Raw genomic sequence first — 27835 nt, forward strand, 5'->3', positions numbered from 1 at the left:
TGTGTTCGGTCTAATAGTTGATATTAACATTAATATTTCAGGTTCCTCTACTTTTTTTGAAAAGGATATATATATAGATATAATATATATACAGTAGAATCTCATTGGCTCGAACGCCCAATGGTCGAACCTACCGGTGTTCTCGAACCAAGAACAATGTCCCGATTTTTTCTCTCTATTAAACCCTTTTATTTTGGTGCTGATTGGTCGAATACCCCTAGGGTCGAACAGAAGCTTTCTCTCGAACCAGTGTATTGGTCCTAACTGTAAAATTAAACATATTTAGCTTGAACGACTAAGTCTATCTGAAGAAATACAAAAAATATTTATGTACGAATTTTTATCGACCCTTTTACGTCAGTCTCAAAGTAAGTTATTATAAATTTGGAAGTGGAACGAATTAATCCTAGATTATATGCCGGCTTATCATGTTGTTTATTTAGCAGCTTTCGGTAATTATCTTTCTGGTACAGACAGTTGTACTACGACAGTCGTTAGCTGATTGAACCTTGCCTGTAACACCAATCAATTGGTGAGCCTAGCCAGGCCTCGCCGGTTTACTTTAATCATGATAATCGCTACTCTATGACTGAGCGTCGGCATATTCTGTGTTTAACTTGAAATACAGGAGAGATTATTGTAATGTAGTGATTGCAACAATAACAGGTAAAGGCTCTCCGCCTGTGCTTCATGCATTCATTTTTTTCTCAACGTTGTCAATATGTTGCAATAGATTCTACAACAGCATAGTAAAGAATGATTTTTTAAATAAATAAATATTTATAAATACAGACTACCAGTGTGTTTGTTATTTGTTTATTTAACGGTGATAAATAATAGTTACAAATATGTATCCAGTTTTACGGAAATATGCGAGGTGTTCCGATTGGTTTTTGTGTTACAGAACGGCCGAATGCATGGTTCGAACTACCTGATGGGTCGAACAGACTTTGATGCACCAACAGTGTTTGAGCCAATGAGATTCTACTGTATCTATATATATATATATATATATATATATATATATATATATATATATATATATATATGAAGAGTTTCATTGCAAAACGTTTTATTCCAAAACACCATAAACACTACACCAGTTTCTCTGCAATCTGCGATATATCCTCAGACAATCGTATCGCATTTTGCTGAAAACTGAATTTGAACTTGTGTTTGTCTACGTGTGAACAGTGTCTGAGTGGTGTTCGCACAATGGTTTTTAATATGGTGTTTATCGCGTTTTGCGATGAAGCTCTTCATATATATATATGTTTATCATATAATACCTTACATTTTCAGTGCAATCAAAGTATGTGATATTTTTCAGATCACATACTTTAAGAATTTGATAACTTTGCAAATTAGATGTAAATTAGTCGAGGTTTCAGCACTAGGTTTATTGACATTTAAGCAAAAGTACTTGGGTGACACTCCATGATTGACGTATGCATTCATAGTCATCAAATAAAAACATTTCAATGGCAATTTGACACTGAAAGCTGTCCAGCATTCAGAAAACAAAAAATGTTAGGCATAACTTTATTTTGATGTAAGGACATCTAAAATGACGTCATTCGAGTTTGACGTCATTTCCATTCAAAAATACACCGCGCCACATATTCTTAAGTCATTTGAATATCTTGTAATGGCGGACTGGAATTAAAGTTGCGTGTACAGTTTACAAAAACATGTTGTATTAAGCTTGAGCTTATATGATAAAGAGATTATTACCCTCATGTATTTTGGTATCGTCAATATCATATATTAGGAATAAAAATAATGTATTATGCACGCCACAAGCTCGCATAATACAATTTTTATTCCTAATATATGATACTGACGATACCGAAAAACACTCTGGTAATAACCTCTATGTATGTGTATATATATATCAGATTCCCCAAGTGGGAAATCTTGAAAGGATATTGCACAAAGTGTTCTGCTTTGCTGCATGCACACAATAAATTGCTCTCCCAGAACATCGATTGTGACACTAGATATGTAATAGTTCGCCAGCTTTGTCTCCTTCTGGACCGCTCATCCTTATCGGTCTGCTATCCCTGTATCTGCAGAGGGTCAATGAAAAATTCCATTTCCCCGATTAACGGCACGGTGGAGGGCTCCGGGTGAGCAAGGGTTCATGAGTATAACGATAAAGATGAAATGCCCAATGGCTTTGTCAATATGTGCAACTCGCTGCCACGCAAAACACAATGAAAACACGGTGAATTAATGGACGAATTGATACGACAATTATTGCAGTAACAAAAGACTGTATTTAAAATATCATATGTCTTTTGTTGCATTATGGATGGGGAAATTTTTTTATGTTTGATGAAGAAAATCACTTTTGTTGATTGCCGTTAGGGAAGTAGTATTTAGTTTTATGTTTTTGTAGGAGAGAACAATGATGTGGGTTTTTTTGCAGTTATGTTGATATAGCTAGGCTTTTAGTATATACAAAAGAATGTTTCAATAAATAATAATGCTTTATATAACACTGGAAATAATCTGGTTGTTGTGATAATGGCTTCCATGATAACAGACACACAGAAATACATGTACACCCACATTTCTGTAGTTTTCAAAAATGCATTAAAAAAAAATGTGTACAAGCTTTTTCTGTCAAACTTTACTGAAACAATTAGCAAAGAAATATCTAAAAGTGTACTGTCCCATAAATAATTTCACTGAGTATATTACTGGTGACTATATAACAGAGAAAGAAAAGGAAGGAATATTAATTGTTTAACAACATCTCAGCACTTTTATGAACTAAGACCAGTTGGTGTATTTTATACCTGGTTGAGACAGACAGACAGACAGACAGACAGACAGACAGACAGAGAGTTATAGAAAGACAGACTGAAGAGGAAGAAAAGAAATGTTTTATTTAATGACGCACTCAGCACATTTTATTTACAGTCATATAGCATCGGACATATGGTTAAAGACCACACAGATATTGAGAGAGGAAACCCACTGTCACCACTTCATGGACTACTCTTTTTGATCAGCAGCAAGGGATCTGTTATATGCATCATCCCACAGACACCACCATGGGCTCACTGATGGGAATCGATCCCAGATTGATCGTGCATCAGTTGGGCGCTGTACCACTGAGCTAAGTCCCACCCCTGACAGACTGAAGAGAGACAGATATGGAGAGAGGGAGGGAAGGAGGGAGGGAGGGAAGGAGAGAGGGAGGGAAAGAGGGAGGGAGGGAGATAGATAGATAGATAGAGAAAGAGACAGAGAGATAAAGGAAGAGAGATAGATAAAGAGAGAGACACAGAGACACAGACAGACAGAGAGAGAGAGAGAGGGAGGGAGGGAGAGATGGAGGGTTGGAGGGAGAGAGGTAGAGAGAGAGAGGAGGAAAGAAATCTGTTATTGCCACACAGATTAATACTCTAAAAAAGCAACAAGGGATCTTTTATATGCATGTTCGCATAGACAGGACAGTACATACCACAGCCTTTGATGTACAAGCCATGGAGTAATATGGTTGGGACAGAATACAATGAAGGTCCATCAAAGACAAATGATCGTGTAACCCATCACCTCACAGCCGAGCACTCTACCATTGAGTAACATCCTACCCCCCACAAAATCAGACAAAGAATCAATATAAAGACATTCATACAGTCAGTTGGTGGTATAATTATTACAGCAATAGATATTTGTCTTCAATTCATTATTGACATTTTTTCCAATCATCAAACCCAGCATCAGGTGGTAATGTACCAACCAAGTTGCAATATCTTCTGCTTGAAAAAGCATTCAACTGAAAAATCATTATTCAGTCTTTCCTGTCAGTCTGGCATTTAAAAAGACTCAACCGGAGTCAAGATGTGCAAGAGGAGGTAGAAAATAGGATGTTCTTTTGTTTCCTGTGACAATCTCGTAACAGTCACATTTTGAAGCTCTAAGTACCTCGGTTGTCCGGTGACATTTATTTAAGTCACTAGTGTAGAAAAGGAAGAAAGTCATATTTATTTATGGACATCTCAGCACTTTTTAAAGTACAAGCGGGACGTAGCCCAGTGGTAATGCACTCACCTGAAGCGAGGTTGGTTTCGGATTGATCCCCGTCGGTGTATGGCTCATTGGGTTATTTCTCATGCCACCATGACCAACATATCAATGGCTGTGGTATGTACGTTGTCTGTTGGATGGTGTGGAAAAAATAAATCCCTGAAAAATTGTTACTTAATGGAAAAATGTAGCATGTTTCCTCTCTAAGACTATATGTCAAAATTACCAAATGTCTGACATTCATTAGCTGATGACCGGCCTCGGTGGCGTCGTGGTAGGCCATCGGTCTACAGGCTGGTAGGTACTGGGTTCGGATCCCAGTCGAGGCATGGGATTTAATCCAAATACCGACTCCAAACCCTGAGTGAGTGCTCCGCAAGGCTCAATGGGTAGGTGTAAACCACTTGCACCGACCAGTGATCCATAACTGGTTCAACAAAGGCCATGGTTTGTGCTATCCTGCCTGTGGGAAGCGCAAATAAAAGATCCCTTGCTGCCTATCGGAAGAGTAGCCCATGTAGTGACGACAGCGGGTTTCCTCTCAAAATCTGTGTGGTCCTTAACCATATGTCTGACGCCATATAACCGTAAATAAAATGTGTTGAGTGCGTCGTTAAATAAAACAATTCTTTCTTTCTTTCTTTCATTAGCTGATAATTAATAAATCAATGTGCTCTAGTGGTGTAGTGAAATAAAACAAACTTTAACTTTCTACCACTCACAAAAGTACAGGTTACATGTGTATTTGGTGGTCTAACATCATTATTTCAACATTAATTTGGTAAATAATTTTTTTTTAAAAACCCAGGAAAGCAGCTTCCAATGCGAAGGCTAGCTATTTCTACTAAAAAAGCAACCAGGGATCTTTTATATATATATGCTTTCCCAAAGGCAGGAAAGTATGTATTATTGTCTTTGATCCTGCAAAAAATGTACCAGCCTGCATGTACTTATTAAGTGGCCAACTGCCTAAAGGTTACACACCACCATTAATTACTCCATGCAGCTCAATACAATTTCTATGTCAGAATATATTTTGTGAAAAATACAACACTGTCGAGAGGGTCATATGACTACTAATTTTAGGGAGTGCTTTCAACTGACATGTACCGTGTTAAAAATCAACATAGGTCGACCACAAAAGTTTTCAGTTAATGGCCCTTATATGCCCGACCACCGCCTCGTGTTGCTGTTATATAAGTGGCACCACACCACTTACACAGTTGTTATCAGTTGGTACTACATATAACATGTTACTTCAAACCAGTGGGTTATTTAAATACTACAGAGGTCAACCTATGTGTAATCATCAAAGAAAGATTTCAAAAAGCATATCAGAATTTTGTAGTATTTATTTATGAGGAACTATTTCCTAAACCGGGGTGAGATGTAGCCCAGTGGTAAAGCACTCGCTTGATGCGCAGTCGGTTTGGGATCAATCCCCATCTGTGTCCCCATTGGGCTATTTCTCACTCCAGCCAGTGCTACTGAAAAAATGTAGTGCGTTTCCTCTCTATGACTGTGTCAAAATGACCATGTGTTTGACATCCAATAGCCGATGATGTATAAATCCATATGCTCTAGTGGTGTTGTTAAACAAAACAAACTTTCTTTCTTTTAGATGGCCACTCCACACAGGTTTAACTGTAGTAACATTTATATACATGTACTTACATTTACCCTATTGAGACAGTTCATTTAAACCTCTATCACATAGGATTTTGTATTCTTTTAGATGACCACTCCACACAGGTTTAACTGTAATAACATTTATATACATACATTTACCCTATTGAGACAGTTCATTTAAACCTCTATCACATAGGATTTTGTATTCTTTTAGATGACCACTCCACACAGGTTTAACTGTAATAACATTTATATACATACATTTACCCTATTGAGACAGTTCATTTAAACGTCTATCACATAGGATTTTGTATTCTTTTAGATGACCACTCCACATTTATATACATACATTTACCCTATTGAGACAGTTCATTTAAACGTCTATCACATAGGATTTTGTATTCTTTTAGATGACCACTCCACACAGGTTTAACTGTAATAACATTTATATACATACATTTACCCTATTGAGACAGTTCATTTAAACCTCTATCACATAGGATTTTGTATTCTTTTAGATGACCACTCCACACAGGTTTAACTGTAATAACATTTACATACATACATTTACCCTATTGAGACAGTTCATTTAAACCTCTATCACATAGGATTTTGTATTCTTTTATGACTACATTTCAATCCTTCATCTTCTAATGTTAGCCCCTGGCACTTTTCTTTTCATGAATTTACGTGGATGTGATAAATAAGACTATTTTACCCCGCAGCAGGGATAAAACGTAAGCCAAAGAGTGCAGAACTTATAATACCAGACTTGGACAGCTGTCTGGCACAATTAAGCCAATTCATTTATCCTCAACAACATACATGTATATGTAGTATATATATAAGACTGCTTTCAGTTAGACGTGACCCCAAGAAAATTGGTCATCACATTTTAAACTATGACTGTTTAGGGTCTAACACAAGGTTATCGTATTTCGACACTTGGTTACAGCAGGGCAAGCTCTGGGTGAGCCAAACATTTCGACAACTTGTTTATTACACTTGAAAAATTGCAGAAATTTTCTTTAAAATGGCAATTATTACATGAAATTATTTTGCCAAACTAAAATAAAATTCACTAATTGCTTTCAAAATTGGCGAATTTGGCGAGTGCCAGAGCTAGCCCTGGTTACAGTGTGAAAAAGAAAACCTGGCCCTGATGCTGTGTTTTTAAAACTTTTAAAGTTAAAGTCTGTTTTGTTTGATGACACCACTAGAGCACATTGATTTATTATTAATCATGGGCTATTGGAATCAGTTTGGTTGTCAAACAAATTGGTAATTTTGGCTTGTATTCTTCTAAAGAAACCCAGTACATTTTTCCATTAGAAGCAAAGGATCTTTCACATGTACTTTCCCACAGACAGGACAGCACATACCATGGCCAGGGAGGGTGGGAGTATAGCCCAGTGGTAAAGCCCTTGCCTAATGCACAAGTGGTCTAGGATTGATCCTTGTCAGTGTGCCCATTGGGCTATTTCTCATTCCAGCCAGTGCTCTTCTACAACTGAAGTAACAAAGTTAAAGAAAGAAAGAAAGAAATGTTTTATTTAACGATGCACTCAACACATTTTATTCACGGTTATATGGTGTCAGACATATGGTTAAGGACCACACAGATTTTGAGAGGAAATCCGCTGTCGCCACTACATGGGCTACTCTTCCGATTAGCAGCAAGGGATCTTTTATTTGCACTTCCCACAGGCAGGATAGCACAAACCAGTTATGGATCACTGGTCGGTGCAAGTGGTTTACACCTACCCATTGAGTAACAAAGTCAAAGTTTCTTTTGTTTAATGACACCACTAGAGCACCTTGATTATTTAATCATTGGAAGGTTAGCACATATCACGGCCTTTGATATACCAGTCGTGGTGCACTGGTTGGAATGGGAAATAGCTCAGTGGGCCCACAAATGGGGATTGATCCCAGACTGACCGTAAATCAGGTGAGCATTTTATATTGCCACAGGGCTACATCCCGCCCTTGGAATAACAAAAGCAAAGGTATGTACTGTCCTGTTTGTGTGATGCTGCATATAAAATACCCTTGCTGTTAATCAAAACGTGTAGCCCATGAAGTGGTGGCAGTGGATTTCCTATTACATTTTCTATGTGGTCCTTAAAGGTGCATGCAGACTATAGGTTGGACTATACCAATTCAAATCCTATAGGCGACCATGTTAACGTTTGTGTTTAAAAACACTATATGCAATATATCAACCAAACTATGACCCATAAATATCAGTACTACAACCCCTACCTCAAAGTATTAACTGCAGAAAATGGTACCTTTCATGGCCCATTTTCGGTATAACCAGATGTTTTTACAACACGCCTAGTTTCGCACAAAATTTTAGTACTTATTTTTACATACATGTTCCAAGCACAAGGCTACTTGACACAGTGGTACTAGATTAATTAAAATTGTATACATTTTTAGCCCAGATGAAACTATTTTTTTTTACAACCAACACACTCACATTTATAACCAATCACAGGACTTGTGGTGTTAACTTCTCTATCAAAAGTTTGGTGCACCGGAAATTAATTGGTATAGTGCTACCTTTAGTTTCAGTCTGTCAAAATGGACACTAAGTTTAGTTAATCTACAAACCTGTAACACACATTTGGATATGGTTATTACAGAGAGAAGCTAAAGTCTGTGATGTTTAAACAGAAAAATACCGTCTAAAAATAACTAGAGCTTGTCTCATTAACCATTACTTCTTAGATGAACGTGCGTTTTTAAAAACTAGAGTATGTCGCTTTAACCACAAGTCTGATACCATACAGCCATAGATTTAATGTGTTGGTGGCATCGTTAAATAAAACATTTCTTTCTTTCTTTCCATTGCCTGAGTGTTCTGTCGAACATACAAGACTAATTGTAAAAACTAAAATAATTTGTTTTGGAGTAGTACTTCAATGTTTACTTACCATTAAATTGGTTTTAAGAAAACCAAAAACAGAGCAGCCATATGTATTAAATATATTGATTGAAAAACCCCCACCTATTTGTATTCAGAAATTAATGTACATGAAGTGTCCTCAATAAACAAGTGGTTGCTGTTCAACATGCCTTTTTGCAGCTGCTTCGGCTAACATATGTGTAGTCGTTTTGTAATTATAAAATATATTTATCACTTCGTGACAAGAAAATTAACCTGAGTGCTTATTAACAATAGCAATTGCTCTGATGCCTCCTCACATTTCAAACATCAAGGAATTCAGAACACACAGATGAATTAATGATATCAAATGAGATTTCTCACATAATGACAATTTGGAATTCACGGATAACAATCAAAGTCCCAAAAGAGAAATCCAATATGGCGGCATTGTTGTGTCCAAGTTTTTTCAATAAAGCAGGTCATAAATCATGACAAACAAAAGCAGACTTCGAGTAGCTATGGTTTAGTTTGATGTAGCTAAAGCTGCTAATTTGCATAATTTTGCATAAATAATGACATTTGAATTCTAAGTTCCAGCGGTTTGTGGGTGAAACCAGCCACTTGTTAAAAGATGTCTGAGAGCATTATGTACAATTCTGTAATTCTGTACTGAATTTTTTTTTCTTAAAATAAAATAAAAAGGAATATATATTTTTTAATGATATCTCAGCCCATTTTAAAAGTAGATTTTTGTGTGTGTCAGTGTCTATCTTTATGGCTATCTCAATACTGTAAATCATAAAATATTAGTGATCTTAAAATTTAGCGAAATCCAAATAAGTGACATACATGTATTAGTGACATAAAACCGTAAAGAGGCATAATTATCAGACATTAAAGAAAAGCGTAAGTTGTACGATCGGCTGAAAGAAGGAAGGAAATGTTTTATTTAACGACGCACTCAATACATTTTATTTACGGTTATATGGCATCAGACATATGGTTAAAGACCACACAGATATTGAGAGAGGAAATCCGCTGTTGCCACTTTAATGGCTACTCTTTTTGATTAGCAGCAAGGGGTCTTTTATATTCTGTCTGTGGGATGGTACATATAAAAGATCCCTTGCTGCTAATCGAAAAGAGTAGCTCATGAAGTGGTGACAGCATGTTTCCTCTCTCAATATCTGTGTGGTCCTTAACCATATGTCTGACATCATATAACCGTAAATAAAGTGTGTTGAGTGCGTCATTAAATAAAACATTTCCTTCTTTTTCTTCCTTCAATAACTAATGAATAATTAAACACTGTGTTCTAGTAGTGTCAACATCTTAAAAAATTTTTTTTTAACAGACTAACCTGATTTTTACTTCACTTAATTTACCAACCAGTACACCACAACTGGTCAAAGGTTGTGGTATGTGCTATCCTGTCTGTGGGAAAGTGCATATAAAAGATCCCTTGCTGCTAATGGAAAAATGTAGTGGGTTTCCTCTGATGACTATGAGACAGAATTACCAAATGTTTCACATCCAACAGCTAATGATTTTTAATCAATGTGCTCTAGTGGTGTCGTTAAACAAAATTAAACTTAATTTTATGATTTATCAAAGTTCAACAACATCTTTAATACATATTATAAATTCACAACATCTTTAATACATATTATAAACTCACAACATCTTTAATACATATTATAAACTCACAACATCTTTAATACATATTATAAACTCACATAACTGTAATATATATCAATCAGTGTATTTAAAAAAAAAAAAAAATCCCCACTAATCACTTGGGTTCATTTTGTTTAAGCAAAACATCCTTGATTAACTGATAATATCGTGTTTTTAGCCTGACTGGCCAAATATATCGTACCGAAATGAAGACCAGCAGTAACTGTATACCAGCAGGCAGTGGGTAATTAGAGACCAAACCCGACCGGCATAGTAATGATAGGGATTCGAAAAGGCTAATCAAACGTCTTATTGATTCCAGCCTTCCTGACCATGACTGCATCGCGCTGTGTGTGTGTGTGTTTGTGTGTGTGTGGACAGCGTATATACAGCAGAGCATTGGCCAACCTCTACGCCCAGACTGTCAGTGGCTGGGAGCGTGATTAATCTCACACCGTCGGATCTCATTGTGATCGGGTGATTGTGAAACAAATCGCAGAGACAACTGAAACAAGCGAGATGAGTTGGCGGTAATTAAAACGGCAAACAAGGGCCGTGTTTGAGATGCGCTGACAGCTGACCCGTCCGTCCAGATGTCTGTCCCCGTCGATCATACGTGTCCAGTGATCCGTTAATTAGCTGACCCTTCCGTCCCCGTTGATCGTAAAGCGTGCAGTGATACGTTGATTACAGTCTTTGTGAATTATCTTAACTCTCAATCTGCATCCCACACAGTGTCAGTCATTTCATACACTTTCTTTGTTAGCTTAACCTATAACCCTAGTCTATATAACTTTCACTGTGTCCATCCATGCTTCACACTTTCCTGTATTGTGTTATGTATATACAGTAAAAACCCTCTAAACTGGACACCCACGGGACCAAGTAAAAAGTCTGGTTTTAAGAGGTTTACGATTTAGAGAGTTTCTATTCTGTATTGATATTTAAAAAGGGACTGCAAAACAAATGTCCGGTTTTATAGGGTCCAGTTTTGGGAGGTTTTACTGTATTGGGAAAGTGCATATAAAAGATCTCTTGCTGCATTAGGAAAAATGTAGCAGGTTTTCTGTCAGGCTCTGATGACTATGAGTCAGAATTACCAAATGTTTGACATCCAGTAGCCGATGATTAATTAATCAATGTACTCTAGTGGTGTTGTTAAACAAAGCAAACTTCTTCACTGTATTGGGTGGACAAAAAAACTGTTCCCCTCTTTACTGATTAATAATTTGGAAAATATTCATACCAGGATAATAATATAATGTACCTGATATCATACAGGTATTACTATTACTCATTGTGGTTAAACAAAAAAACTGTTCCCCTCTTTACTGATTAATAATTTGGAAAATATTCATACCAGGATAATAATATAATGTACCTGATATCATACAGGTATTACTATTACTCATTGTGGTTAAACAAAAAAACTGTTCCCCTCTTTACTGATTAATAATTTGGAAAATATTCATACCAGGATAATAATATAATGTACCTGATATCATACAGGTATTACTATTACTCATTGTGGTTAAACAAAAAAACTGTTCCCCTCTTTACTGATTAATAATTTGGAAAATATTCATACCAGGATAATAATATAATGTACCTGATATCATACAGGTATTACTATTACTCATTGTGGTTAAACAAAAAGTATTAACCACTACACTGTTAAACCAGTCATTTCTTTTGAAAAGCCAGTGCACCATGACTGGTATATCAAAGGTTGTGGTATGTACTACCCTGTCTGTGGGATGGTGCATATATTACTGATCCTTTGCTGCTAACCGAAGAGTAGCCCATGAAATGGCATGGCAACAGCGGGTTTCCTCTCTCAATATCTGTGTGGTCCTTAACCATATGTCTGACACCATATAACTGTAAATAAAATGTGTTGAATGCATTGTTAAATAAAACATCTAAAGCCATATGCTGAGATATTGTTATCTTTCTTTTACATTTCCAAATACATATAAAAAAAACCCCACAAATATTTCTATTACAGTGAAATCCCTCTAAACCAGACACCCAAGGGATCAATTAAAAAAGCCAGTATCAAGAGGTGTCTGGTTTAGAGAGGTTATGTTCTGTACTAATATTTTAAAAAGCCAGTATCAAGAGGTATCTGGTTTAGAGAGGTTATGTTCTGTATTAATATTTTTTAAAAAACAGTATCAAAAGGTATCTGGTTTAGAGAGGTTGTGTTCTGTACTAATATTTAAAAAAGCCAGTATCAAGAGGTATCTGTTTTAGAGAGGTTATGTTCTGTACTAATATTTAAAAAAGCCAGTATCAAGAGGTATCTGGTTTAGAGAGGTTATGTTCTGTACTAATATTTAAAAAAGCCAGTATCAAGAGGTATCTGGTTTAGAGAGGTTATGTTCTGTACTAATATTTAAAAAAGCCAGTATCAAAAGGTATCTGGTTTAGAGAGGTTAAGTTCTGTATTAATATTTTTAAAAGCCAGTATCAAGAGTTATCTGGTTTAGAGAGGTTATGTTCTGTACTAATATTTTTTAAAAGCCAGTATCAAGAGGTATCTGGTTTAGAGAGGTTATGTTCTGTACTAATATTTAAAAAGCCAGTATCAAGAGGTATCTGGTTTAGAGAGGTTATGTTCTGTACAGATATTTAAAAAAGCCAGTATCAAGAGGTATCTGGTTTAGAGAGGTTATGTTCTGTATTAATATTTAAAAAAAACAGTATCAAGAGGTATTTGGTTTAGAGAGGTTATGTTCTGTACTAATATTTAAAAAAGCCAGTATCAAGAGGTATCTGGTTTAGAGAGGTTGTGTTCTGTACTGATATTTAAAAAGGGATTGTAAAAAAACGAGTCTGGTTTTTCAGTGAATTCTGATTTACAGAGGGTCTGATTTTAATGGGTTCGACTGTACTTCATTTTACCAAATATATAAATATGAAATAGCTTCTGATTAAACAATGTGCTGAGGTGCTATTAAACATTCCATTTGATTTTAGGAAATATACAGACATATAATAGTCAATGATTAATCAATGTAAAAGGGTTTTGGTGTTTATCATCGCATGAATGTCAAAAATATAACATTCAATTCTTATAATTCCAAATGCATTAATATTGCCATTATACAAAACTGTATTAAAAAAAAAAAATCGCACTCTATTCCACAATGATTTACAACTGTATCAATACACAATTAAGGGAATTCCCTTAGAAAGTTACATTTGTTTTTTTCCGTCAAATCTCAGATTCATTATATTGATTTACATAATGTTTTATACATTTTTATTTTCTGAATCAAATGTGGATAAAACGTTATAAAATTTAAAATAACAGAACATCAACTGATAATGCAAAAAAAAAATTGATGAATTTTTATGATGATGATAACTAGTTTAACGTGCCCATATACCACTAGGGTTTCGAACATGCCCATCCTGAGTCCGACCTCCGATAAGATCGGTGGCCTGACTCGGGATGGAGGGGGGTGGGGGGTCGGGGGTGTATGGGTTGAAATTGGGCAGAATTTTGAAAATAGCAATTAGTAAAAAAGTTAATAGAATAAATAAAAAAAAATAAAAAAAGTTACAAGCCAAAAAAAAAAAAAAAATTGACTGCTTGACCGAATATTTATATAATTTGGAGCATTTTAGAAGGACAGTCCAAAATTAAATAAGAGAAAGAAGAGAGGATCGGACTATTTAATAATATTTAAAAAAAAGAAGTAATTTCGACATCAAATTTGGAACGCAGATCTAAAAGTTTAAAGTCCGATCGATATGTCCACGCGAGTGGCCTCGTTAAGGCCGTTTGGGTGCACAGCTTAAAGGGACGAGATGGGTTGCATCCCGTCAAGAAAACCCTTAGATTGACAGTCGATAGACGTTGAAGGTGTAGTGCTGTGCTGAAATACAGATCTTGAGAAGCCGGATCCATCTGAACGAGAGAGAGTATCAGACTAGGGTATAGTCGAGTCGTCATGGGTTGGTATAGTGGTGCGGACGGACCCGACTCCGGAGGATACGAGATGGTATCACTATAAAGCAAATAAAGTCTAGAAAAAGAGTAGTAGGGGCCGACCCCGCTTCCTATTTCTTCTTAGAGTGGGGCGGTCAATCTTCCAGTGCTGCTAGGACAGGCTCGGACATGTAGAGACTAAACGTGAACAACCGTGGCATTCTGCAGAATGGCCGTTATATGAGTCACGAAAAAAACAAGTCGACAGTCAGACGGAGAAATGACGTGGAGGCAAGGAATCTCGCTAAAAAAGAATCCAACCTGGTGGTGCAGGCTGTCAAAGCGAGAAGCGTTCCAGCGTTCAATCAGTTCCAATGGCCGCATACATCCCAGTAGAAAACTTCATTTCGCTGACAAAAACAACGAAATGAAGGACTCCCAAGTCGAGCACACGAAAGCATGTGCAGTGTACACAAGTGAAACAATGACGTCTTACCATGTGGAGCTCCAGACTGGGAATCATGAATTTTAAACTAATTAACATGAGGGAGCGCGTCAAATTATTTAAAAGATTTATCTAGGCCTACTACCTATATTAAAATTGCAGTTGTCAAAAGTTGAATTAGTGAAAATGAATGTGAAGACTGACTTGAAAGGGATAAAGTGGTTTTAGTGTTACTGTGTGTGTGGATTTCAGAGGAAGTTTATGATTGTGTGATATTATTCTCGGAAAGGACAGGTTGTGGAATTGTGCACAAGTAAGTTGTCGGTTTGGTGTTTTCGTCAAATGTGACAGAGCTGCGCTCATGTCTCTCTTTTGATTTGTTAAGCATTCTCTGCTATAACTTCTAATAGAAGCTTCGTTTTTGTGGCCTGTCATATACATTATGTGTCTCAGTTCAAAACCGGAGTCGTTTAAAGCCTGAATTGTCACCGTCACTCACAGTGCAGATGAACTTGGGATAAAAATAGAAATGATGGAATCCTCAGGGATTCCGTTGTTTACCAAAAAAGTGCAGTTTTCACGTTCATGGAAGAATATGAACGTTGGTTTTTTAGATCACGTGATAGCATTTTAACCAATCAAAACGCCTATTACAAAACAGTAATTATAAAATAGAATTATAATTAATTATAACTAACTGAGCTACCTTCTATAAATAAAGATTTTATCATCATCAATTATTAGCTATCGGATGTCAAACATTTGATAATTTTGATAAATAGTCTCAGTGATGAAACCCTCCACATTTATCCTATTAGCAGCAAGGGATCTTTTATAATAATTAGCATCATTCCACAAACAGGATAGCACATATCATGGTCTTTGATGCATTGCATGGAACAAACTCATGATAGTACATGTACCATTAAGTTTAAACAAATATTACTTTCACTTGTTCGTTTGTTTTGTTTAACATGCCAATCTGATTAAGATTAGCTCTACTGGATCTATAAATAACAACTTTAATATCGACCAATTACACTTCGCCTTGTATAGAGTTATTCAGGAACATGCAAATTCTAAAAATATCGGGCGAGACTATTTATGCAATAAGCGAACTTGTTGGTCTATTTCAACATTGTGGGAAAAGTGCAGTAATAAACTCTGGATAGTATACTAGTATAAACAGACTTTATGGCTATACCGTCACAGGGTGTTTTTTTCCGTCTTGGAACAAATTTTATATAAAATTTTATATTGAAATTAGTTTCCGGCATACTTCGTAATTCACCCAAATCATTTCGTATGCACTCGGCATAATCCCGAATGTTTTGAAATTCTTTTCAAATCACTGGCATGATTTTGCAAGTAAGGTTTTGATTGGTTGAATGAAAGGTCAACTGGACATGAGCTCCAACGGGCTGCTGTTAGATCGACATGTAATAGTGGAGCTAATTTTAATTAGATTGTTTAACATGCAACACCACTACAGCACATTGATTTAATAATCATCAGCTATTGGATATTTCTTTTGCTAAATATACAGAAACACTCAGATACCTAATGTAGCTGCTGGTTCATGGAGTACTAAGAACCAGTCAAACATCAGTCCATTGTATTTCCCTTAAGTCAATTTCAGCATAATTAGGAGAGAGAAAAAATCTCCTCGCTAAGTACCGTACAAGGACCACCATCTTAAAATTAAAACTTTACTCCTCATTAGGTAGAGAAAAGTCTGTAAGGCAAAATCTCCATAAAACTGACAAGACTAGGACCATTTTCACTCGAATAATCACATTCTTCCAGCTGAAAAAGCAGTACATCCTAATTGCGATGCAAAAATGCTGTCTGCTCTATTTAGGAACATTGCAAGAAGGATCTGTTCATTTATTATGACTGAGAGAAATTCATTCCAGCCAATTAGAAATTATACACAAGTATTTCTGGGCACGGAATGCGACAATTACCAGCCACAAGAAGACGGAACCATCCCCCGTGATCTGCAGTCCATTACCAGTCAATGAACCACAACATTCAGCTTGATTAGCTTGTCATGTGGCTTTTTGATGTGTCCCTTTTTATATAGCTTTTTTTTCTTTTTTTCTTTTTTTTTGTTGTTCATCACACTTACACACTAATGGTACATGGAATCAATCTACTGATAAAGGGTACATGATGGTAACATGTAGTTGTACAACAAAAAACACAGTCCATTACAGGCCAGTGAACCACAACATTCAGCTTGATTAGAGTTTCACGTGGCTTTTTGATGTGTTCCTTTTTATATAGCTTTCTTTTCTTCTTTTCTTTTTTTTGTTGTTCATCACACTTATACACTAATGGTACATGGAATCAATCTACTGATAAAGGGTACAACAAAAAACACAGTCCATTATCATCCAGTGAACCACAACATTCAGCTTGATTAGATTTTCACCTGGTATTGGTTTTTTTGCATAGCTTTCTTTCTTTTTTCCCCACACTAACAGTACAACCTACTGATAAGGGCTGATAAAGGGTCCATGATGGTAATATGTAGTTTCAAAGCAAAGAACCCTGTCCATTACCATCCAAGGAACTACAACATTCAGCTTGATACCTTTTCAAGGGGTTAATTTTTGCTGTTTTTGCTTTTACAGAGCTTTTTTCTTCTTTTTTTTTGTTCATCACACTTACACACTAACAGTACATAGAATCAACCTACTGATAAAGGGTACAAGACAAACCACAACATTCAGCTTGATAATTAGCTTTTCACATGGGGTTTTGCTGTGTTTGTTTTTACTTAGATTTGTTCTCTCTTTTTCTTTTGATTATTTTTGTTGTTCACAGTTGCAGTACATGGGAACAACCTACTATAGTAATGGGTACATGATGGTAACAGGTAGTTTTACAGCAAAGAACACAGTCCATTACCATCCAGTGAACCACAACATTCAGCTTGTACATATGTACATATGTACATATAATCAACCTACTACATGATGGTACAGCAAAAAAAACCCCACAACATTCAGCTTGATTCAGGCACGGTGGAGCAGGGGGCTGGGGGCTCTACCCCCCTTTCCAATAATTCTGAATCAAAAATATTATTGATAGTAAATCTTAAGGCAGAGATGAATTTTACATGTCGACTTGTTTCCTGTGATAGCTTTTCACATAGGTTTTTACTGTGTTCTTTTTTACGTAGCTTTTTTCTTTCTTTATATTTTTTTGTTGTTCACAGTACAGTACTACTGCATGGTAAGAGGAACATGATGGTACATATAGTTTTATAGCCAAGAACACAGTCCATTACCATCTAGTGAACCACAATATATTCAGCTTGATTAGCTTTTCACATGGCTTTTTGCGGTATTTTTTCTAACTCTTTTTTTTCTTTTCTTTTCTTTTTTTTGTTGTTCACACTTAGACACTAATGGTACATGGAATCAACCTACAACATGATGGTACATGTATGTATAGTTTTACAGCAAAAAATAAAAAATAAAAAATCATAGTATTCAGCTTGATTAGCTTTTCACATTGGGATTTTGCTGTGCTCATTTTTATGTAGCTTTTTTCTTTCTTTTTCTTTATACCAACCTCGGTGACGTCGTGATCCATAACTGGTTCAACAAAGGCCATGATTTGTGCTATCCTGCCTGTGGGAAGCGCAAATAAAAGATCCCTTGCTGCTAATCAGAAAGAGTAGCCCATGTAGTGGCAACAACGGGTTTCCTCTCAAAATCTGTGCGGTCCTTAACCATATGTCTGATGCCATATAACCATAAATAAAATGTGTTGAGTGTGTCGTTAAATAAAACATTTCTTTCTTTTTCTTTCTTTTTCTTTATATGTTGTTCACACTAACAGTACATGCATGGAATCAACCTATACTGCATGGTAAGGGGAACATGATGGCACATGTAGCTGTACAGCAAAGAACACAGCTTATTCTAGTTCAATCAACTAGTAGAAAGATGTCACCAGCCTCGGTGGTGTCGTGGTTAAGCCATCGGACTACAGGCTGGTAGGTACAGGGTTCGCGGCCCTGTACCGGCTCCAACCCAAAGTGAGTTCTTAAGGGCTCAGTGGGTAGGTGTAAGGCCACTACACCCTCTTCTCTTTCACTAACCACTAACCAACTAACAACCAACCCACTGTCCTGGACTGTCTCCAAACCCTGAGTGAGTGCTCCGCAAGGCTCAATGGGTAGGTGTAAACCACTTACACCGACCAGTGATCCATATCTGGTTCAACAAAGGCCATGGTTTGTGCTATCCTGCCTGTGAGAAGCGCAAATAAAAGATCCCTTGCTGCTAATCAGAAAGAGTAGCCCATGTAGTGGCAACAACGGGTTTCCTCTCAAAATCTGTGTGGTCCTTAACCATATGTCTGACGCCATATAACCGTAAATAAAATGTGTTGAGTGTGTCGTTAAATAAAACATTTCTTTCTTTTCTTTTTAATTGGATATAAGCATGAAAATAAGTTGAAATGAAAGGCAATAAAGAAAGGTGTTAATAAGCCATTCTGAAAAAAAAGACAGTAATTAGTGTAATTGTTTTGGAGGTAGATGACTGTTGCTGCCTGTTGATTATGTCATTCTATAAGCAAAGGTACATGTAGTACATGATGTCATGTAATATGTAACACATACATATATATAGGGCCTAATATGTATTGATCAGCTCAGAGAAGGAGTGACGTTTAAAAATAAAAACCAGTAATTTTATGATAATTATAAGACTGGTTGAACTAGAAAATATTTCTGAGACTCGTCCTTTTGTAGATGATTTTTCTGACACTCTTCTCAAGAAAATCAATCCTCGGAGCTCGCTAAAGCTTGCTGCAAAGTTTGAGTTTCTTGAGACGAGTGTCAGTAAAACCATCTACTAAAGGAAGGAAGGAAATGTTTTATTTAACAATGCACTCAACACATTTTATTTACAGTTATATGGCATTGGACATATGGTTAAGGACCACACAGATATAGAGAAAGGAAACCTACTGTCACCACTTTATGGGCTACTCTTTTCGATTAGCTAGCACCAAGGGATATTTTATGTGCACCATCCTATAGACAGGATAGCACATACCACAGCCTTTGATGTACCAGTCATGGTGCACTGGCTGGAGCGAGAAATAGCCCAATGGGCCCACTGACGGGGATCGATCCCAAACCAACTGTGCATCAAGCGAGTGCTTTACTACTGGGCTACGTCTCGCCCCCTCTACTACTAGAGGATTTGTGTCAGAAACCACAATGGTAACACTAAACCAAATAACATCTGACTGGGTCAAAAATCGAAGACACCTGAAATTTTTATAGTGCAGTTAATACCACCTGTACTGCCATTAAATGTGACAGTGTTAATGAATTGTTGTCCCAAACAAAATTAGCTTTGTCATGGCAATAAATCTATTCAATTTTATTTCATCCAGTGTGTCTGTGTTAAGTTAACATTGTGCTTTACATTTGTTTCATAATAGTGTAAATATAAAAGTGTCCCCCCCCCCCCCACCAACCCACACACACACTTTTTGGCACCTTCCTACGCCACTGACATCTATGTGATACCTATAAAATTAAGTATATGAGACTATTATGTACATGTACCATGATTTTATGCGAAACTAGGGACGTAATCCTGCTATATCTAAAATATCTTTGATTTTTTTTGTTATAAATCTTTGGGGGAGGCGTTGCCATGACATTAAAGCTTCAAAGGGTTATTAAAGTCTTGAATCTCGACTCTAAAAGGTTTATAAGCATGGGGCCAGTTACAGTGTGGATGAGAATCTCAATATGATAATCAAGCCATTAAACCTTTTTATGCTATAGTCCATTAAATAAAACCCTAACATTTTGATAAGACATGGAATGTCATACTTTTAAATCATACACACAAAAAAACAACCATCAGTTGGTCATGCAGGTCGCATAAAAACTATTTATTTTACAGAAGAAAGGAAGAAAGGAAATGTTTTATTTAACGACACACTCAACACATTTTATTTACAGTTATATGGCATCAGACCACACAGCTGTAGAGAGAGGAAACCCACTGTCGCCACTTCATTGGTTACTCTTTTTCGATTAACAGCAAGAGATCTTTTATTTGAACCATCCCACAAACAGGATAGTACATACCTCGGCCTTTGTTACACCAGCTGCGGAGCACTGGCTGGAATGAGAAATAGCCCAATAGGCCCACCGACGGGGATTGATCCTTAACCGACTGCACATTTAAGTGAGTGCTTTACCACTGGGCTACATCCCGCCCGTTATTTGATAGAATCGCCTGACCTGCAGTGAAAGAAAGAAATGTTTTATTTAACGACACACTCAACACATTTTATTTACGGTTATATGGCATCAGACATATGGTTAAGGACCACACAGATTCTAAGAGCAAACCCGCTGTCGCCACTACATGGGCTACTCTTCCGATTAGCAGCAAGGGATCTTTTATTTGCGCTTCCCACAGGCAGGATAGCACAAACCATGGCCTTTGTTGAACCAGTTATGGATCACTCTTCGGTGCAAGTGGTTTACACCTACCCATTGAGCCTTGCGGAGCACTCACTCAGGGTTTGGAATCGGTATCTGGATTAAATATCCCATGCCTCGACTGGGATCCAAACCCAGTACCTACCAGCCTGTAGACCGATGGCCTGCCACGATGCCACCGAGGCCGGTAACCTGCAGTGAAATGCAGCAGCAGGAGAAACCTGGAGTGGTGACAGTTTATCGTTTCTCACTCAAGTGGACCGGCCTCGGTGGCGTGATGATTAGGCCATCGGTCTACAGGCTGGTAGCTACTGGGTTCGGATCCCAGTCGAGGCATGGGATTTTTAATCCAGATACTGACTCCAAACCGTGAGAGTACACCGCAAGGCTCAATGGGTAGGTGTAAACCACTTGCACCGACCAGTGATCCATAACTGGTTCAACAAAGGCCATGGTTTGTGCTATCCTGCCTGTGGGAAGCGCAAATAAAAGATCCCTTGCTGCTAATCAGAAAGAGTAGCCCATGTAGTGGCGACAATGGGTTTCCTCTCAAAATCTGTGTGGACCTTAACCATATGTCTGATGCCATATAACCGTAAATAAAATGTGTTGAGTGCGTCGTTAAATAAAACATTTCTTTCTTTCTTTCACTCAAGTGGTTACAGACAGACTTAACAATTGATTCATCAACATGTGCAACTGAATCACGGGATGTTGGCTTAGTCTGTAATATGTTTGCCTGAGGTGCAGCGGGTTGTAGGATCAGTCCCCCTTAATAGATTGGAGGTGGATTTTTTGTTTGTCACTTGACTGGTACATCTAAAGACATGTTATACACTGCCTGGCCTGTCAATGGGAATAGTTAAAGTTTTTTGTTTTTTTTAACAACACCACTAGAGCACATTGATTTCTTAATCATTGGCTAGTGGATGTCAAGCATTTGATAATTCGAACTTGTAGCAAGGGATCTCTTATATGCATTTTCCTACAGATGGAACAGCACGTACCACAGCCTTTGAAATACCAGTCTTTGAGCAGGATGTGAAAAAAGGTCTATGGAAAAGTATATATATATATATATACATATTTAAAACACCCATTGCATATGTGGTACAGTCAAACCTCTGAAGACCGGACCCTCTGTAAACCGGAATTCCCTCAAAACTGGACGTTTTACAGAGTCCCTTTTTAAAAACCAAGACAGAACTTAACCTCTTTAAACCAGATTCCTCTTAATATCGGACATTTGTCTTGGTCCTAAGGGTGTCCGGTTTAGAGGGGTTTCACTGAAGTAGCATGCTTTCTCTTGTTCTCTAGGCAAAGTGTCAAAATAAACCATAATTATGTTAGACACCAAATATTCAGGGTTTAAACTATGCTGACACATCATTAAAGAAATATTCCTCTTTTTTCATGTGGAGTTGCTTAAATCTGGTGCTGATATGGAATCACATCTAATTAACAATCATTAATTAAACAAAAAACTAAAAGAGTTGGTAGTTGTTGCCAGTCTATCTGTGGGACACTGACTCTATGAGGGGGGGGGGGGGGACGTAGCCCACTGGTAAAGTGCTTGCTTGATGCACAGTCAGTTTGGGATCGATCCTCATCTGTGGGCCCATTGCACTATTTCTCACTCCAGCCAGTGCACCATGACTAGTACATCAAAGGCCATGATATGTGCTATCCTGTCTATGGGGTAGTGCATATAAAAGATCCCTTAATTGCTGCTAATCGAAAACAATAGCCCATGAAGTGGCGACAGCGGGGTTCCTCTCTCAATATCTGTGTGGTCCTTAACCATAAGTCTGACACCATATAACCATTAATAAAATGAGTTGAGTGCATTGTTAAATAAAACATTTCCTTCCGTCCTTTCTTCATAGAGGGGAATGCAGTCTCTAGTAAGGAGACATAAGCCAGATTCTTATCTTTAATCTTTACTTACATACAGTAGGAAAAAACCTCATACATTTTCATCCTCTCCCACCCACCCCTTGTTAAGAGCCAGTATTTTCAGTGCAACTGAATTGAATGGAATACATTAGTGAATCAGCTGTCCTCCCCCTTAACCCACTTCCCTACAATTACAATATTTAATATCAGACATGTTCAGGAGGGCGAACAATCACTGTCACTTGCTACACTGGTTTTTGCACCTAGCTAACATTAGATGAATGTGATATGATAGAAGCCAATGGTGCCAGTCAAATGGTTCGTGACTGCTTCGGCTCCTAAATATGCCATGCAATAATTTTTTTATAATTTAAAAAACATCTTTAATTTAGCGTAACCATATTTTATGATGATGTCGTAGAGACTTCTTATATACATACGGTAATAGTGTTATCATTATTATTTTAGATGTACGTACAGTTTCTATTATTTAATTGTACTAGCTGTCTCTCTTTATAAAAAATGGCTTATGTACTTTTATGTTTGTTTTATTTTGTAAACATGTGGTGTACATAAAGGTGAGATGTTAATAAAGTGTCTGTCTGTCTGTCTGTCTGTCTGTCTGTCTGTCTGTCTGTCTGTTTGTCTGTCTGTCTGTCTAAATACAAATGGTTTTCATTCAGTCCTATTCAATGGCGGGACATAGCTCAGTGGTACAGCACTCACCTGATGCGCGATCAATCTAGGATCAATTCCCTCAGTGGGCCCATTGGGCTTCTTCTTGTTCCAGCCAGTAATCCACAACTGTTGTAACAAAGGCTGTGGTATGTACTATCCTGTCTATGGGATGGTGCATATAAAAGATCCTTTGCTGCTAATTGAAAAGGTGTAGCCCATGAAGTGGCGACAGCGGGTTTCCTCTCTCTATATCTGTGTGGTTCTTAACCATATTATGTCTGACACCATATAACCGTAAATAAAATTTGTTGAGTACATCATTAAATAAAACATTTCCTTTCTTCCTTCAGTCCTGTTCATGTCGTATTTGTCACTATATATTGGTTGTTACATATTTATTTCTCTCCTTTATAGTATATGATGCCCCATGGAGGTGTATGGACACAGTAAACTTAACTGAACTGAACTGTTTTACACTATAACATTGTGATTCTTGACTGATATAAGAATGTACTGCTTTTTTAAAATTAAAAGATGTTAGATACACACTGTTAGGCAATAGCTACATGTAGTTCTACAGTGAAACCTCTTTAAATTGGACACCCTCAAGACCAAGTAAAATTTGGTTTTAAGAAGTATCTGGTTTAGAGGGGTTCTTTTCTGTACTGATATTTAAAACGGAACCATGAAAAAACATCTAGTCTTAAGGGAATTCTTGTTATACAGAGGGTCCGGTTTTTAGGGGTTAATTTCACTGTATACATTACCATACTGTACTGTACTGAACACACCGGCCTCAGTGGTGTCGTGGTTAAGCCATCGGACATAAAGCTGGTAGGTACAGGGTTCGCAGCCCTGTACTGGCTCTCACCCAGAGAGAGTTTTAACGACTCAATAGGTAGGTGTAAGACCACTACACCCTCTTTTCTCTCACTAACAACTAATAACTAACCCACTGTCCTGGACAGGTAGCCCAGATAGCTGAGGTGTGTGTCCAGGACAGCATGCTTGAATCTTAATTGGATATAAGCATGAAAATGAGTTGAAATGAAATATACTGAACAGTAGGGATGCATGGTATTATCAGTATACCAATTATAATATATTGTGATTCAAAGAGTAAATAATATGTACCAATACACTCAGTTAAAGGTAGGGTCAACTCAAACAAGAGCTTTATGTGTTGGAAAGATGTATACCCGGACCACCAACACATACTGACACCTTAGCAAATGAAAAACGCATAATTTTAGAGTTAATAAAAAAACAAGATTATTCCTGCTAACTGGGGGCAGCCATTTTGTTTCGTTTTTGTAACGTCCGGTGGGATAGCTTGGGGCGAATTGTGACATCAGCTACTGACCATCTCCTGTATGTACAGTGTAAACAAAAGCAGTAATTTTCGACAAGGCGCTTCTCTTTGATCAACCTGACTTGTAAAACAGCATAAATGACGTAATAATATAATAAACTATTTAACTAAATATATTTCAAGTTGCATTAACAGAACAAAATGGGGTTATAGTATTTTTCTCTGTTTAATAATCCAAAGGAAAAATGTACACTATTAGGCCTATTGATATACTACGTTGGAGCAAAAACGACAACACGATACCCAAGTGATAATTTTCTTTTCTTTGGGACTACGTAATTGGTCAGTTCTGTGGTTTTAGATGGAAAAGTCTACTTAATCAATAATTTTACAGAACTATTTACAGTAATAAACTATGCCCATTACAATTTTAGGGGCGACAGGTAATATTCCACAATACCGGTATGTATTTTTGTGTCTAGACAGCATCAATTAATTGGCTCTTCTCGTTACCAATCAAATACACACCTGCCAATCAGGAATCACAGGTAGAAGCAACTAACAGCATAGACCAATTAACTAAGAAAAAACTCTGTGTATCATTTCAGTACGTAGGTTAATGCATGGGCAAAACATTGTTAATTGTTTCGACTTGTTGTGTAGCCACTTTGACAATGGTATTTTATTTTGTATTGAAAAATAATATGTATAGTGCTGGATATACTTATTGCTGGCTTACTGGGATGTGTATTATTACAGAACATTGCAATGTATGACTATTTATCATCCCACAAAAACCAGGTAGATTGTGTTTCTCTAGTTCTAAGGCTCATTCCTGACGTGACGCATTAAGTATTACATAACCACCAGCTCGCCAGAGGGCGTACTCACTGAGATGGTACAAAATGGCTGCGCCCGTTACATATAATAGCCGTCACATTTAACCATTTTATTAATTAACTATACAATTATATGTGTTGATATTAAGCAATAATGTGCATTATATATCGTTGAATATACATACCAGGCCAAATGCCTTAATTGTCCTCTCCTTTAAATGCAATATTTCAAGTTCACTGTTAGTCAAACAAAAATTCAGATCTTTAAGATTCAACTGGTTTTCTTAACTGACTTTATATATGTGATAAAAGGAAAAAGAGACTGACAAAATGAACAAGGTTTAGTACACCAAAGTGATCCATTCATGTTTTAAATAATATACATTTTAAATTTTTTTACCTGTACATATTTGTACGTATTATGTATTTTCTTTATTTTGTTATATGTCTTCCTTAAATAAGGGTGGGTTTTTTTTAATAGATAAGACCTGGTTTATTTTTTTCTTATTTTTTAATAATATATTTTTATTATGGCTAAAGATCAAAGAAAACGGCATATTTGTTTATGAATCATTAAGATTATAGCAAACCATACAGCGACCAACAATTATTTCACACTCTAAAGGGGAATGGGGTTGATGTACACATGTACACGGCTATGGAATATGTTTCATTTGGATTAAAAATACATGTGAAAAACAGTTATGTGGCATGGGAAGGAGATCGAGTGGCAAAAACATTTGTATTATGTTACATTATTATCCACATGGTTCAACATAACCGAGTTAATAATAATCATACGAAGCACACGTGTAATAACAAGTGTAGTGACGTAATTTTGGGAAGCGACGTCATAACATGACGTTGCTTCGCCAGTCCTAGCTCAGACTTTGAATGTGGAATATGATGTCATTTCGTCGTTTCCTTCTAGTTGTGGTTGAAACATTTTGAGATGGCCCTTGTTATTCATAAAAAATAGCAATAATAATATGGATAATAAAGAAATTATTACACTTGCGTGTGTGTCGTACTGATTTTACGAAACTCGTGTCAGGATTTATGTATTACCCTCACTCTCGCTCGGGCTATACAAAAATCCTGACACTCATTTCATAAAATCAGTACGACACACAAGCTTGTATAATAATCTCTATTTATCTAATTACTAAATGGCCCAGTACATTAAGGAGGGTGTGTGTAATATAGTATATGTGTAGTACACACAGATTTCAGACACGTGTGCAGGAAATTATTCAAGGGAGGGTCTGTATTGTGGCAAGTGACATTTTGAGTTGGGGATTGAGTCATGCTACCCCAAAAATATTTTGAAAAAAGAGAAGAAAATTCACTTGGAGTAGAGGAGATTTCCATATCTGAAACCCTCCCTCTGCACACGCTATGATGTCATTGTGGCACACATCATAATCCTTGACAATTTTACAATGTCGTAGCAGTAACATAACTTTTTAAAGATTTTAAAAACACTTACCTATAATATGTATTAATTCATCAAATCATCTGAACATGTCATCGGTTTTGAATAGTCCAAAATATTTCACAGTAATCTCAGAAAAAAAAACAAAAGTCAAAAGCAGCTAGCAATCCTGATGAATGTGTTATATCTTCAAAGTCCTGGGTCACAAGGTCCTTTAAAAAAAACAAGAGAAAAAGACAATCTTGTAAGCGTACAAGAATCAAAGAAATAGAGGCGGCATCAACAACTAGATTGGGTTCTCCGTTCAATCGTGAAATGTTTTCTGAACGTTTGCAACACAATCAATTCCCTACTGTTACCCAGCAGTGAAATCACATCACATAGGTGATGCAATAAATAACATAAATCCATTGGAATGGTTTCGGTCGACGCTTCTAAGCATGATGCTTTTGCAGGAAGACAGAGAATATAGGCTGATTACCAGTTGGTCAAACAGAAAACCCCCCAAAAACTTATTAAATTATCACGTAAAAAAAATAAAGTAAAATTTC

The 27835-nt window shown here is 36.8% G+C and overlaps 1 protein-coding gene across 1 annotated transcript in view; it reads right to left on the bottom strand.

Moving 5' to 3' along the window:
• Positions 1-27373, bottom strand: part of LOC121389528 (zwei Ig domain protein zig-8-like) — a 226573-nt gene extending 199200 nt beyond the window's left edge. The window contains exon 1 of the mRNA XM_041521189.1: positions 27339-27373. The gene's annotated coding sequence lies outside the window, so the exon portion shown is untranslated. The remainder of the gene's footprint in view (positions 1-27338) is intronic.
• Positions 27374-27835: the final 462 nt, after the last annotated feature.

The sequence above is a fragment of the Gigantopelta aegis genome, chromosome 14 (genome assembly GCF_016097555.1).
Source record: "Gigantopelta aegis isolate Gae_Host chromosome 14, Gae_host_genome, whole genome shotgun sequence".
Classification (NCBI taxonomy): Eukaryota; Metazoa; Mollusca; class Gastropoda; order Neomphalida; family Peltospiridae; genus Gigantopelta; species Gigantopelta aegis.